A 12,794-nucleotide genomic window follows, 5' to 3' on the forward strand; every position below is an offset into this window, starting at 1 on the left:
TGTCTTTTATGCACTAGAATTGCCATGGCCCACAGCCTGTGTCTTCTTCAGTGTCACAACAGCCCAGTGCTTGCCGCCTCCTTTTCTTTCTCGCTTCTTTTGTCATTTGCTGAGCAGCTAATACTGCTTCACTTACACGAAGCTCATCCAGTTCCCGCACTCCTTGAGCTGTGTTCTGTCCAAATCTTACCCCTAACTTCTCCAGAAGCTTAAATCTTTCATGTTTCCACCATTAAAAGTTATTACAGCATTGGACACATTAGCTATAGAGTCATAAGGCCAACAAATACATTTTTAGGCACATGGCACTACACAACACTATTGAAGGTCTCATTCACATTCTGGGTCTTCCCATGTGAACATGTCTTTAGCAGCTCAGGATTTGCCAAATCTCTGTTAATAAGTTTGACTGCCTCCATTACAGCCAAAGGAAGAGAATGGTTATGTGTAAATTCATGCAGAAAATTCAGCTTGCATATATTAACACCAAGTGTTTGGTGGAGGTAGACACAAAGTACGACATGGCTTTTCATCAGTTGATATTCGATAAAAGAAAGTCTCACATATCTGTTACCCGTAAATTTGCATTTTTTGAAGTTACTTTTACGCTTAGTCATTTTATTTACGTATAAAAAGCAATAGAAGTTAGCATAGTACAAAAATAGCCGATAATCACACAACTTTCAACAAAAACTAGTTTATTCGTATTACCAACTTCTGCCACGTAGCAGTAGGCACAAAACAAAGCAATTCACAGCCTTCTAGACTGTGTAGTTCCCAAGATATGGCTCCTCAACTGTGGCAGTACATGCGTAACTGCAGAATTTGACAGTCACATGTCAACATTCAAAATATTGTTAGAAGGTCTCACAATTGTCTGATTTTAATGCATTATATACCAAAAGGTTCAGGAAAGTCCAAAGTACATTATGGAATAGAAAACAGAAAATGTCATATTTCAATGAATTTCACATACAATGTGTCTTTCCCAGCCTCCATCAAAGTTAACATCTTTTGCAGAATCGCCTTCCTATAGTATGTTTTGAAAGTGTAGATAATAACCAAATCCAAAGGCTGCAATTTGCTTGTGCAGTTTGGTGGCAGAAACTCTAATGTGCATTATGTCAACTTACATTTTTGGGATGCACTGGCCAACAGTCCACTAACAAGAGAATTTTTCTATTGTGGGAGTCCATTCTTCCATCAGGGCAATGTAATTCCTTCTTCTGTAATTCTGACATCATCCACGTATTTTTGTTGCCACTGTAGTTTGTTGACAGCTTTCTTTTTTACATTTTTAAAACAAAATGGTTCTTTCATTTGCCAATCATGAATGGTTTAATTTGTTCAGAACTATACACATTCGTGCCTAACATTACTGTCAGGCGAACTTTACTGTTTTTGCCTCCGTAACAATTTTCGCTTTCGAAGGCAAGTGTTTTGTTTGGTAGTACGCTGAAAGAGAGACCTGTTTCATCAATGTTGAAAATATCCTTCGGTTTATATTGTTTCAAAAGTTCCTGTACCTGCCACTCTGTCATTCAGTAACAAATTTTATATCCACCCTGTTTTCTTCGCCGTATACAGTTTTACACGTATGCGCTACATTGTACCACTTCTTAAATCTGTCTATCCACCCGTTAGATGAAGTCCTCGATTCCAAGCACATTGGCGATTATCAGCACCTTTTCACGCAACATTACATTGTTTACTGGAATGTTTGACACACATGCTGTGTGAAACCAGTTCTTCGCAATTTCTTCCCAGCTCTGCACATTTTGAATAACTGACATATTTCATTTTTTTGGAATTTGACCCACTGTTGCTTGCATTTTCCAAAATAGAGTATCTGTTTTTCACGATAGTTCAGCATAGGCGTGGGTATTCGTGTGCTCTGTGCTAATGCAATGTGTGTTCCACAGTGAGCTTCAACTCTTTCCAGATTTTTTTACCTTTGCTTCCCTAGAAAGTGTTTTCATGTCTCCTTCCATCTTAAAACTGCCACAGAAAGCAACATGAAAGAGAAAAACTGACAACACACTTTGATCACTTAACACAAGGCTACGAACACTCTACTCGGTACACGCAAACTCTTGCTTCGGCAGTTGTCGAGAGTAGCTGTGTCGATTGAAATCGACTCACTTCAGTAGTAGGAACAGGCTTGTCAATGTTGTCAAACTTGGCTAGGAAACGACACTATGTACAGTGCGTATACGAACCATAAAGGGAAGTATCGTATATTATCATGTCACAAATACTGTGAATTGGATGTCGTCTGCATATGATTTTTATCAGAGGGTGAAGTTAATGCCAAAACGATGTGGCTACAATAATGTAAGGATACTACGTATTGTAGCACACAGTACTGAAAAATAAAGTTGGTATTGACATGATAACACTTATTAGACTATACACAAATATAACCTTGGGGTCTCGTGGACCCCAATGTATTTCTTCTTATATTTACCAAATTTTTTTTTTGAAATTTTTGAAAATATTTTGTTTACATATTTCTCATGTACATTTAATCGTGCTGAAACAATTTTTGGTTGGAAAACTGGTGAAACTCAAATGTAAACAAAAACTTACAACTTAAAAAACGCACACGTTAATATAACACTGGGGTCCAGCAGACTCCACAGCAGGTTGTTTGCTCTGCAGGCAACCAGGAGCAGACTGACAGCTGGCGGGCAATAGCGCAAAATCATCACGTGGATGCCAGCAGAATTTACGTAGGAGTGAAATATCCCTACCTTCTGTTTTCAAAGATAAGTAACTTAAAAAGGAAAGGGTGGAGTCCGCTGGACCCCAGGGTTATATTTGAAGGTTAATTCCGTGATTGTAAAAGAGGGGTTATTCTGTATTAAGTAATTGTGATTGCACTAGTAATTCTTATTGACTTTCACACTCTGTACTTAATATGTTAGCAAACCTTAATCATGAATTTTCCACTTAGATGTGGACTTTGATACAGAAATGTTGATCAAATAATTACCAGGCACGAACTTTGACACATGGTGTGACTGGAATGAATACCGCTCACAGACTTATACACTTGAGGTGTTACTGCGACAAATGCTGACTACCGACGTATTGTCTAGTGAAAGTAGCTTATTAATGATTTATGTTATGATACCTATATTGAAGTTTTTAATCATAAGGAGGCCAGATTTAGTGCTTATTGCATTCTGGGGAAGCATGTGCAGTGTTTCGTGGCTTTATGCTTAATTACAGACTTACTATTTTATCAGTTGATTTGTTTTCACCACGTAATGCCCGCTGTTTACGTCCTCCTCCGTTGCTGAGCGATGTATCAGTTTTTGTTCTGACGCTGCAACTCTTCCTTTCCTATATCTTTACTACTTTTTAACTATATAAATGATGAAATATTGGTTTTGCCGTTTAACAACTTTTTAATAACTGTGGAAGTATTACAGGCATTGGGTCCCACCTAATGTGTCACCCGCCTATACGTTTTACACGAACCTTTCAAGACTCGATCAATCTGTTTGCAAAGAGAAAGCAGAATATCTCTTCCTTTGACATTGTCCAACAACGACCTAGGAAGCTCGACGCCCTCGTGGCCCTGGCTCTTCCGTGGCTCGCTGTAGTTTGCAGCATTCGTTTTATTCCTTGCTCACTTGCCGCTACGTCGAACTTTTGTGGTGATTGTTGGGCAACGTCTTCCACGTTGTCTGCATCATAAATAAACTTTCTTCCCACAGTATTTCTGAAAACCCAAAAACAAACTTAAAGAACATAATAATAATAATAATAATAACTGTTCTTACAATTATTCGTATAAATCTTGGTCGATTTAATGAGAGGTGGGACAGGCCTAAGCCTTGTGACACCACACATGGAATAATGTGATTTGACTGTATGGTAGATAACTGTAAAAGTAATAAAGTTAGGTGCACTAGGTGCACTATTTGTTAATACCATGTGCACTTGTGCAAGATTTCTTCCATGTAAACTTCTCAGGTGTATAATTTCCACAATTTTCTCTATTTCTTAATTAGCTTTTTATTCGGATAATGATAATCATTTTCGGGATCATCAAAATGACATTAAATCTCAGTACTAGACAAGCTTGATATTTGAAATAATGACAGTAATTTTAGGTGGCTGGGCATTTTAGTTTTAAATAGCTTCTTAGTTAAAGACATTTCAGAAAAAATAAACTGCTAATTAGAAAGAGCGAAATTAGAACTGTGGAATTAGCTATGTCTGTCTGGAAAGAAATAATTATTAGCTCGCGACATTTATGATCACGTGGCATGTGAACATAGTCAATTACTGATTTCTCTTGAAAAATTTAATGTAAAACGAAGTGGACCATTTGAATCAGCAAAGCTCAGATAAACTATTAAATAATAAATCTTAATGAAATATTGCCAAATAAAGAACTTTGAAATTTTACATAACTATTGTAAATCTACCATCAGGATAACAAGGAAAAGGGGAGAAAATAGCTATCTAAGGAGTAGAACTGCAGCAAACAGAGTTATTCCACTTCACTACATTTCAAATGATACTTACTTTTTAATCCAATGAAAAGTGGATGTTTCTTTGTCACATACAGTAAAACATAAAAGCTTGTTATTTAAAAAGACAACTGATATGTACAAGGCAAGTATGTTTTTTTAACATTCAAATTAATTTGTTAACACTTACAGTGCTGGTGTCATAGGTAGCTGCCATTTCCTGTGAACTGCCTGAAATTTGTGTTTTTGTGACAGTTATAACTTGTGTCTAAAAATCTGAAGTTGGCATTTCAAAATATTTTTAGTTTTATTGGACTTTCTACATTATACACACTAATTTTGGCACTGACAGTGTCTAAACTGAATACACACTTGAAATTTCAATTCAGTGGTATTTATTGCAGAAAAAAATTGGAAATATCACAATATTGTATACACACCTGAAATTTCAATTCAGTGGTATTTATTGCAGAAAAAAATTGAAATATCTCCAATATTGACATACATAAGCAAACAAGTGATCTTTCTGTTTAATTCTTTTTTAACATCATATTTACAACACAAATATACAAAACACAATATAGAAGTGAATTTTATCATTCATAATGGAGCACGGTATGGTACAACGTGAAGCAAGGAGACACACACACAGCCCGACATTTCATTTGGTGTTCTCAAATGAGGTGTCCTTCGTCCCAGCCTTCCCTGTTAAATATTTTTCCTTTTCCCTACATAGTACACACCTTCGTTGACAATTTTTCTTACCTTGCGGAATGATGACACTGTTTTTGAGAGAGTCGAGCTACTTTTCCAGACCTTCGAGAAAAGCTCTCTGTTGACTCCCCAGCAGACAACACCAATCCTTTACATATTATGTCTATGAACTTTGTTGTAGTTAATTTCTTCTTTGATATAGTGTTTTGCAGTATGCAGGCATTTTGATACTGCCATTACTTCACTGTTCTGTGGTCCAGAGCACCATATGACAGTTGTTGACCACATAGGTCCACCCCAACTTTGTGTTGATAATGATCAACAATTGCTGGCGTGTCTTATGCTGACCATCCAAACGTCTCTCTTATCCTTTCAGCACAAAGCAAGCACATTCCCTTTGCAGTGGAAAACTTGTTCCCCCTTTTCTTAGTTTCGCTTCCTTTAGTGATTTCAGCAGTCCTTTCCTGTTCTTCATTAACACCCCAACAAGACCAGTATTCTCTTTAGCTAATTGTACACTCGTGTAGAAACTGTCGACATACCCAGCAGCTTATCAGTCAAACACATCACAACATTAGAAGCACTGTTGGTCTTATTCTTCATCTTTTATGTGGTATACTTCAAAATTCAACATAAAACCTGTTCTGGATTCAGCCAAGGTATACCATACTTGTTTGGTTTATTGACCATATAACCTTGGAGCCTATCCTTCCCCTCAAGGTACAAATTCCTTCATCGACTGTTACAGCCTCTTCTGGATAGTAAATACTTTAAAATTTTTCTCTCATTGAATTGAGGAGAGGTCAAGCTTTATAAAGGGCATCATATCCTTTTTCACCTTTCTTCTTTGCTTGGTTGTTGTCATTCATGTTAAACATGGATAATATTCTTATAAATCTGCCCCTTGACAAAACACTGGGGCAAAAATTACAGTTGACAACAGGATCAGTGCTCCACTGACTTTTCATGTCTGGCCTCTCACTTATTGTCATATACAGCAAAATAGCAACGAATTTTTTTCATTTCTGCTATCGTCACCGTTTTCCCTTATTTGAACCTTGAACTAGGCAGAAGCTTACAATCAGACCTCAGCTACTCAAGTTTTTGCCTTGCATAACAATGTGTTTGTTCCTTCGTGGCTGTTTTTAGAGCACTGTTAAAGAAATAAAAGAATACATCCAAAGGTTCACCTGATTCATCAAGTGCTCTATTTTGCTACACTCCATGTGGGCTTGGTACACAATTATGCCAGAAATTTCGTCTGCATCAGTCCAGTCACCACAAAGTCACTTTTACACCTCTTTCTACTCTGAATAGATATAGATGTAGAAGATGAATCACACTCAGATATACTTCCTGGTATATCTGCAGGAGAATAATTCACAACAACAAAGCCTGTGAAAATAATACAATAAATGTATGCTACAACTCAGCTTCAAACAAATCTTGGCTTACCACTATTTTCAGATGACATATGATCTAAATCGTCATCAAATACTCCATTTTCGTCATCTGTAGATTCATCGAGGTCTTTGTAAATCATTCGCTCCAAATGTTTCTCCTCTTCACTGCACATTTTGTACACAAAATCGACACAAAACAGACGAAACAGAGAGAACTCGAATGTCAGGTAAAGCCTACGAAACAAGCAACAGTAATGTAGCTTTCACTGTGGAAGAATTTTTCCAGTGAAGCCACTACTGCCATCTAGTTGTCACAGTAGAGACCACACAGACTTTGCGGGAGTTGTAAGTATATGTTTGATGCCACGGAAAATAATTGTAACTGGCGCGACGTAGTATTACATCTGTTGCACTGTCTAGTTTCCTGCAAGCGCCATTATATTACGTCAGCTGCACAATAATTATTAATAACTTGTCCCATTCCATGACTAGTTTGAGGACCCTCAGAAAAAAAAGATTGATACTCCCTACTTTCAATATATATCAAGTTATACTGTTTTAATAAACTAAGCTTTCTTAAAAGAGAGGGATTCATTTTTTAAATTTTCTAGATAATGCTTGATATTTATTGGATTATGAATTTTACTTAATATTTCCTCAACTGTGAATTATCATCTTAGTGTGGTTAAAGTGGTAGCATTATGTGGTACTGTTTTTATGTACCTGTATCAGACTTACTGGCACAGTAAAACAACAAACCAGAAAAAGTGTATGTAGTTTTTTAGTGTGCTGCATCGTAGAAACTGTATATTTTGGAATATGCAACTATAAATATATAATCCACCAAATATGGCATGATAGCTTCGGAAATTGTGAAATCGAGATTGCTGTGTGTGATGTGCTTTTGTTAGACAATCGGAGCATATGATACACGATCTAGTTAGTTGATCACAGCACAGAATCGCAGCACATTATTAATTGCGCAAACAGAGTTGACACTGGTGAGCTGACTTATGGGAGATGGTTGATTCAATACAAATTGAATGCATTTGACCGTCAGCGACAGCTTTCCCTCGCGGCTAACCTAACCTGAGCTCGCTAGCAGAAAGCATGACAGCGTTAGTGCATCGTCTGTTTGTTTATGGTAGCAGACGTGAGAGTGTTAGCGATAGCATCAGTGTTACACGTATTCCTTCAGTGATTGTGGCTGAAGAAGTCTTAACTTATTGAACATCGTGCTTATTAACAAATCCACTGCTACAATTTGCATAATGCAGTAGCTCTGAAATCCCTGTGTGAATGTATTTAGGCAGATGTGATAAATGGAATAGAAGTTCACCAGTGATTTTTACTTGTATTCTTATATACACAATATACAGTATGAAAATGAAACAATGAAGAAGAAACAGTATGAACTCTGTGCAAAGTCATTCAAGTTCAGACACCCCACTAACATTGTCAGCTCTATCTGAACTGGATTCTGACGATTCACTGGAGTCACTTGTGCCAACAATAAAATTGATGTTATCAATGGCAACTTCCATAATACTATCGTTTGTCCAGTACTCCCTCTCCAATTGCCCACATTACGACAGTAACCTGCTCAGTCATCCTCAGTGACTGACATAAGGCAATCGTCTGCAAGTTTAAGGAGATTTTCCGCAGACATGTCTCCAGTGACATTTTGTTCCCTAAAAGCTCTTGTTACTTTCGCCCACGCAAGTTCGATTGCATTTAGGTCACAGTTAATAGGGTGGCAAGCGTATCACTTGGTGACCTCTGCTTGCGGCCAACGTGTCGACAGCATAGCATTTATCCGTGGGCTTACGTAGCCAAATTAACGAGCAGAGAGCCTCCTTTCTTGTACTCGCGTCGCACGCAATGTTTTATTTTCCTCAGCCACTCGATGATTTCCGCCTTGTAATCGTAGTATGTGGGAGGTTCGTCCAGCTGCCTACTGTGATAGGGCGTGTTGTCTAACACAATAATTGAATAGGGCGCGTTGTCTAACACAATAATTGAGTTAGGGGGAAGATTCGGTAAAACCATTTCTTTTAACCACTTTTTAAAGTTATTAGAGTTCATCTGCCCATGGTAATCTCATTGGCTGGTTCTGGCAAAGAACTTGAGCTGAGCTGCCCTCACAAAACTGTTCTTAGAACCAACAGATGCTACTATTAATCTCTTAGAACCTCTTCCCTAAGCTGTTACACAAGTCACGTCTTCGCTTTGCCAACATTTGCCGCAAGTAAGATTGTTATCGAGCCAAGATTCGTCTAGCTAGAAAATTTCGCTTTCTACCTCCCTAACAGCTTTGATCTCTACAAGAAAATGAGATCTCCACTCCACAATGTCCTCACGTTCGAGGAGCAATGTCCTCTTGTTTTGAGACGTTATCCACATGAAACCCATTGACTTCAAAATTGTTCTAAGCTAAGTACCACACCAGTTCCATCCTATCTTGGATCTCAGAACTGGCAACAGTTTCGTTATGCCGGGAACAACTTTCTGCATTGCATAAAAGGCTCTTATCGTGTCATGAATGACACGCTTGTCAAATTCATCCAGTTGCTCTTGAATGTTACTACGTCTCCTATTAAGGAAAAAAAGGAACACCTCTTCAAAACTTTGATCACATTTTACAGTGACTATATCGAAATACAATACAGTAAAAGTCATTGAAGTGTAATCGATGGCACATGAAATGAAAAATTAATACCCAACAGAGGGTTCTACCGAAGGACAGTGGAACAGCAGACTACTACATTAAACTAACCTATTCTTTTTTGGCATTCTTGGAGACTCCAGGATTAGATTTCATAAATTTTACCATTCTCTTCATACTCGACAGACTTTGTCCTGTGTACTTAGCAGCTCTCTTCCCCGTTGTGAAATCGGGTAGAACAGTTTCTTGCAATTTTGTCATATGATGACATGGTTGGAGACTGTGGCTGTTATTTGAAGACAAACATTGATGGTGTTGAGACAGCAACCAGCCACAATTTTATTTTCAGTTCCTTTATTCAAAAGGTACCGTTACCAGTTTCAAATCATTACAATTCATCTTCAGACAGTTTTCATCCTACTGATTAATTGTCCTGAAATATAAATAATACATAATTATAAGCATGCCACATAGATGGTTGGGTTACAGATTTGCATCTTTTTTTTTCTTCCTTGCAGCACTTTGACATTAAGCGCTATTTTACATGCTTGGCTACGTAACATTTTACCCCCTTTGCATTTAGGAGTGGAAGGACGAGCACCGCTCGTTACGAAATAAATATAAAAACAATATTTACCCACAACATAAAACTCAACACTCTGAAGGCAACCCAGATTGACAACAATACCAGTATTGCGCAGCACCTATATTAGACAAAGGTTGACAGACATCCGAAACAAGTGAATATCAGATCAAAGTCGTACACTGTCTTTCGACTTTGGTCGATTCTGCTCTTCCGTCTCCTGCAGTGCCAGGTGTCAACTTTGTTTGCATGACTAATACGTGTTATATAGTCAGACAAACACATCATCACATTTTCAGTGCGCGAACACCCAGTCAGTGAAAAAATATTGAGCATGAAAGAGGAATAAAGCAGATATCCCAGAGAAATATACAAAGTTTACAGTATAATGCGAAGTGTAGATGTCACCCAGTCCTGGGCTGTAAAATCCTACTGTTTTGTCAAGATACGAGGTTTGTCCGGAAAATACGTGTAAAAGTTGAATTATAACTGTATTTTACAATTATTCAGGTATTACAATATGTTCTCCTTCAAAGTACTCGCCCTGAGACGCGATACACTTCTGCCAACGTCGTTTTCACTGTTGATAACATTGCTGAAAGTCTTCAGTTGTGATGTTCAGTTGCCGTGTCGTTCCGCCTCGATGGCTTCCACATCTCCCAAGTGCCTACCCCGAAGCACCATTTTGCATTTCGGGAACATGAAGAAGTCACACAGGGCTAAATCGGGTGAATAAGGTGGGTGGTCTGTCTCGGTGATTGAGCTTCAGGCCAAAAACTCGCGCACAACGAGCGATGTGTGAGCGGGCGCATTGTCGTGATGAAGGATCCACCTGCCCCCTTTTGCCAACTCTGGTCGAACTCGGGCCACACGAGTTCTGAGACGTGTCAGAACTTCAACGTAAAAATTTCCGTTCACTCTCTGGCCGGGAGGGACAAATTCATTGTGAACAATGCTCCTAGAATCGAAGAAAACAATCAACATTGTCTTCACATTGTACCTTGATTTTCGCGAATTTGTTGTTCTCGGTTCTCATGCTAGTTTCCATTCCTCGCTTTGAGATTTGAGCTCCACATCGAATTCGTAAAACCAGGACTCGTCTCCGGTGATGACTCGGTTGACAAAGTTCCCTCATTCCTCTGCTTCGAATCAGTCCTCACAGCACTCAACCCTCTTTGCTTTCTGTTCTGGCGTCAAGAGCTTCGGTACGATTTTCACATACAATTTCTTTATTTCAAGTTTTTGTGTCAGGATTTCGTGAACGATTGTTTTGGGGATCGACAGCTCGTCAGCAATCATTCTGACTGTCAATCTACGGTCTTTAAGAACACGAGCCCGAATTCGTTCAACATTTGCATCAGAACTCGATGTCGACGGGCGAGGGTCATCGTTCACTTCTTCTCAGCCATCCTAGAACCTTTTTAACCACTTGTTCACGGTCGGTTCCTTCAGAGAATTGTCTCCGTAAACCTGTTTCAAACACTCAAAAATCTTACGGCCATTCTTGCCTAGCTTTGCAAGAAACTTGATGTTGACGCGCTGTTCCTCAATCGGAGAGAGCTCGATGCCGACGGCAGGTGAAAAAGGGTAACTGTCAACAAGTTACCGCACACTCCCACCTTCACACAGTGTGCTCTGACTCGAACTGAGCTTTGATGGGATTGATTACAACAGTAGTCCCACCTGGCGGTGACTGCAACTTGTAACATAAAGACATTATTCAACTTTTATATGTATTTTCCGGACAAACCTCGTATGTGCCCTGAGATATGTGGAGTGTTGTTTGATGCAAATAAAATTAGTTGTTATATATGAAAAGGATAGGTCCTACTCACCATACAGTGGAGATGCTGAGTCACAGATAGGCACAACAGAGAGACTGTTAGAAAGTGAGCTGACTTACTCAGTTATTACTTGTTTTATTGTTCGGTATGAATCTCGTAGCTCTGACCACAGTAGCAGCCAGTAGAATGGGGGAAAATGACTGGTTAAAACCAACACCATTATTTTAGTTTTGAAGAACAGGGATTTTTCAATATTTTTTGACATTTGTTTGGCCTCAGTTATAACTGGTGTTCTTTTGTTTTTTTGCTAATAACCAGGTAAAAGAACCAAAATATCAATTAGCCGTAGCAGCATTGCTATATAATTTTCGGTTTTTAAAAAATGAGTAATTTTTATCCACAAAATTTCCATTTCTTTGAAATATAGCATTGTAAGAGAAAATTCGGAAAGCTATCAGCGCTACTTTAATAACAGTGCCAACAGAAGCAAGTGACAGACTCGTGGCATTAGAATTGGTGCAGCATTGCTTGACAATAACATAGCTGTTACCATGTGGTATGACCTATTTATTAGTTAATACACTTGTGCAAGACTTGCCCATCTGGGACATGTGGTAGGTTTTAACTGTCATAGTCAGACATAAGTTGTATTGCAGAATGGCACCATCCCTAATCTGGAAGTATTTTACGAAGTGTAGTAACAGTGAAATAATGCTATATTTGCGTTAAAGGTTAAAAATGGAAAGAGCCACAGCAAATGCGCGACGAGAAAACTTAAAATTTTAAAATAGAGTTATCTAGTCCCAGTTTTCATCCTTTAGTACTGACTGTTCGTAATGCGCAAATAGTATGTTCCTCGATTACATTATGACTTTCAGCAGAGTTTCAGTCTTCCCCCCCCACCCCCACCCCCTCCCCGCGCCCCCGCCGCCGCCAATCAGAAGCCGCGCGGCAGCTGCCGCAGCGGCTAAGTCCGCTTCAAGGTCACCCGCCTAGCGAGCAACCAGCAGCGGGTCGGCCACCAAATTATAAGTGAATATTGTTTTCAATTTTTTTTAAAAAAAATCTCACGGGATAGATAAGGATGGTTCTCGGGTAGGACAAACTTCTATTGTCTGTAATATAACATATAGTCACCATTAATCTTTATTTTACAAT

The sequence above is a fragment of the Schistocerca cancellata genome, chromosome 11 (assembly GCF_023864275.1).
Source record: "Schistocerca cancellata isolate TAMUIC-IGC-003103 chromosome 11, iqSchCanc2.1, whole genome shotgun sequence".
NCBI classification, from domain to species: domain Eukaryota; kingdom Metazoa; phylum Arthropoda; class Insecta; order Orthoptera; family Acrididae; genus Schistocerca; species Schistocerca cancellata.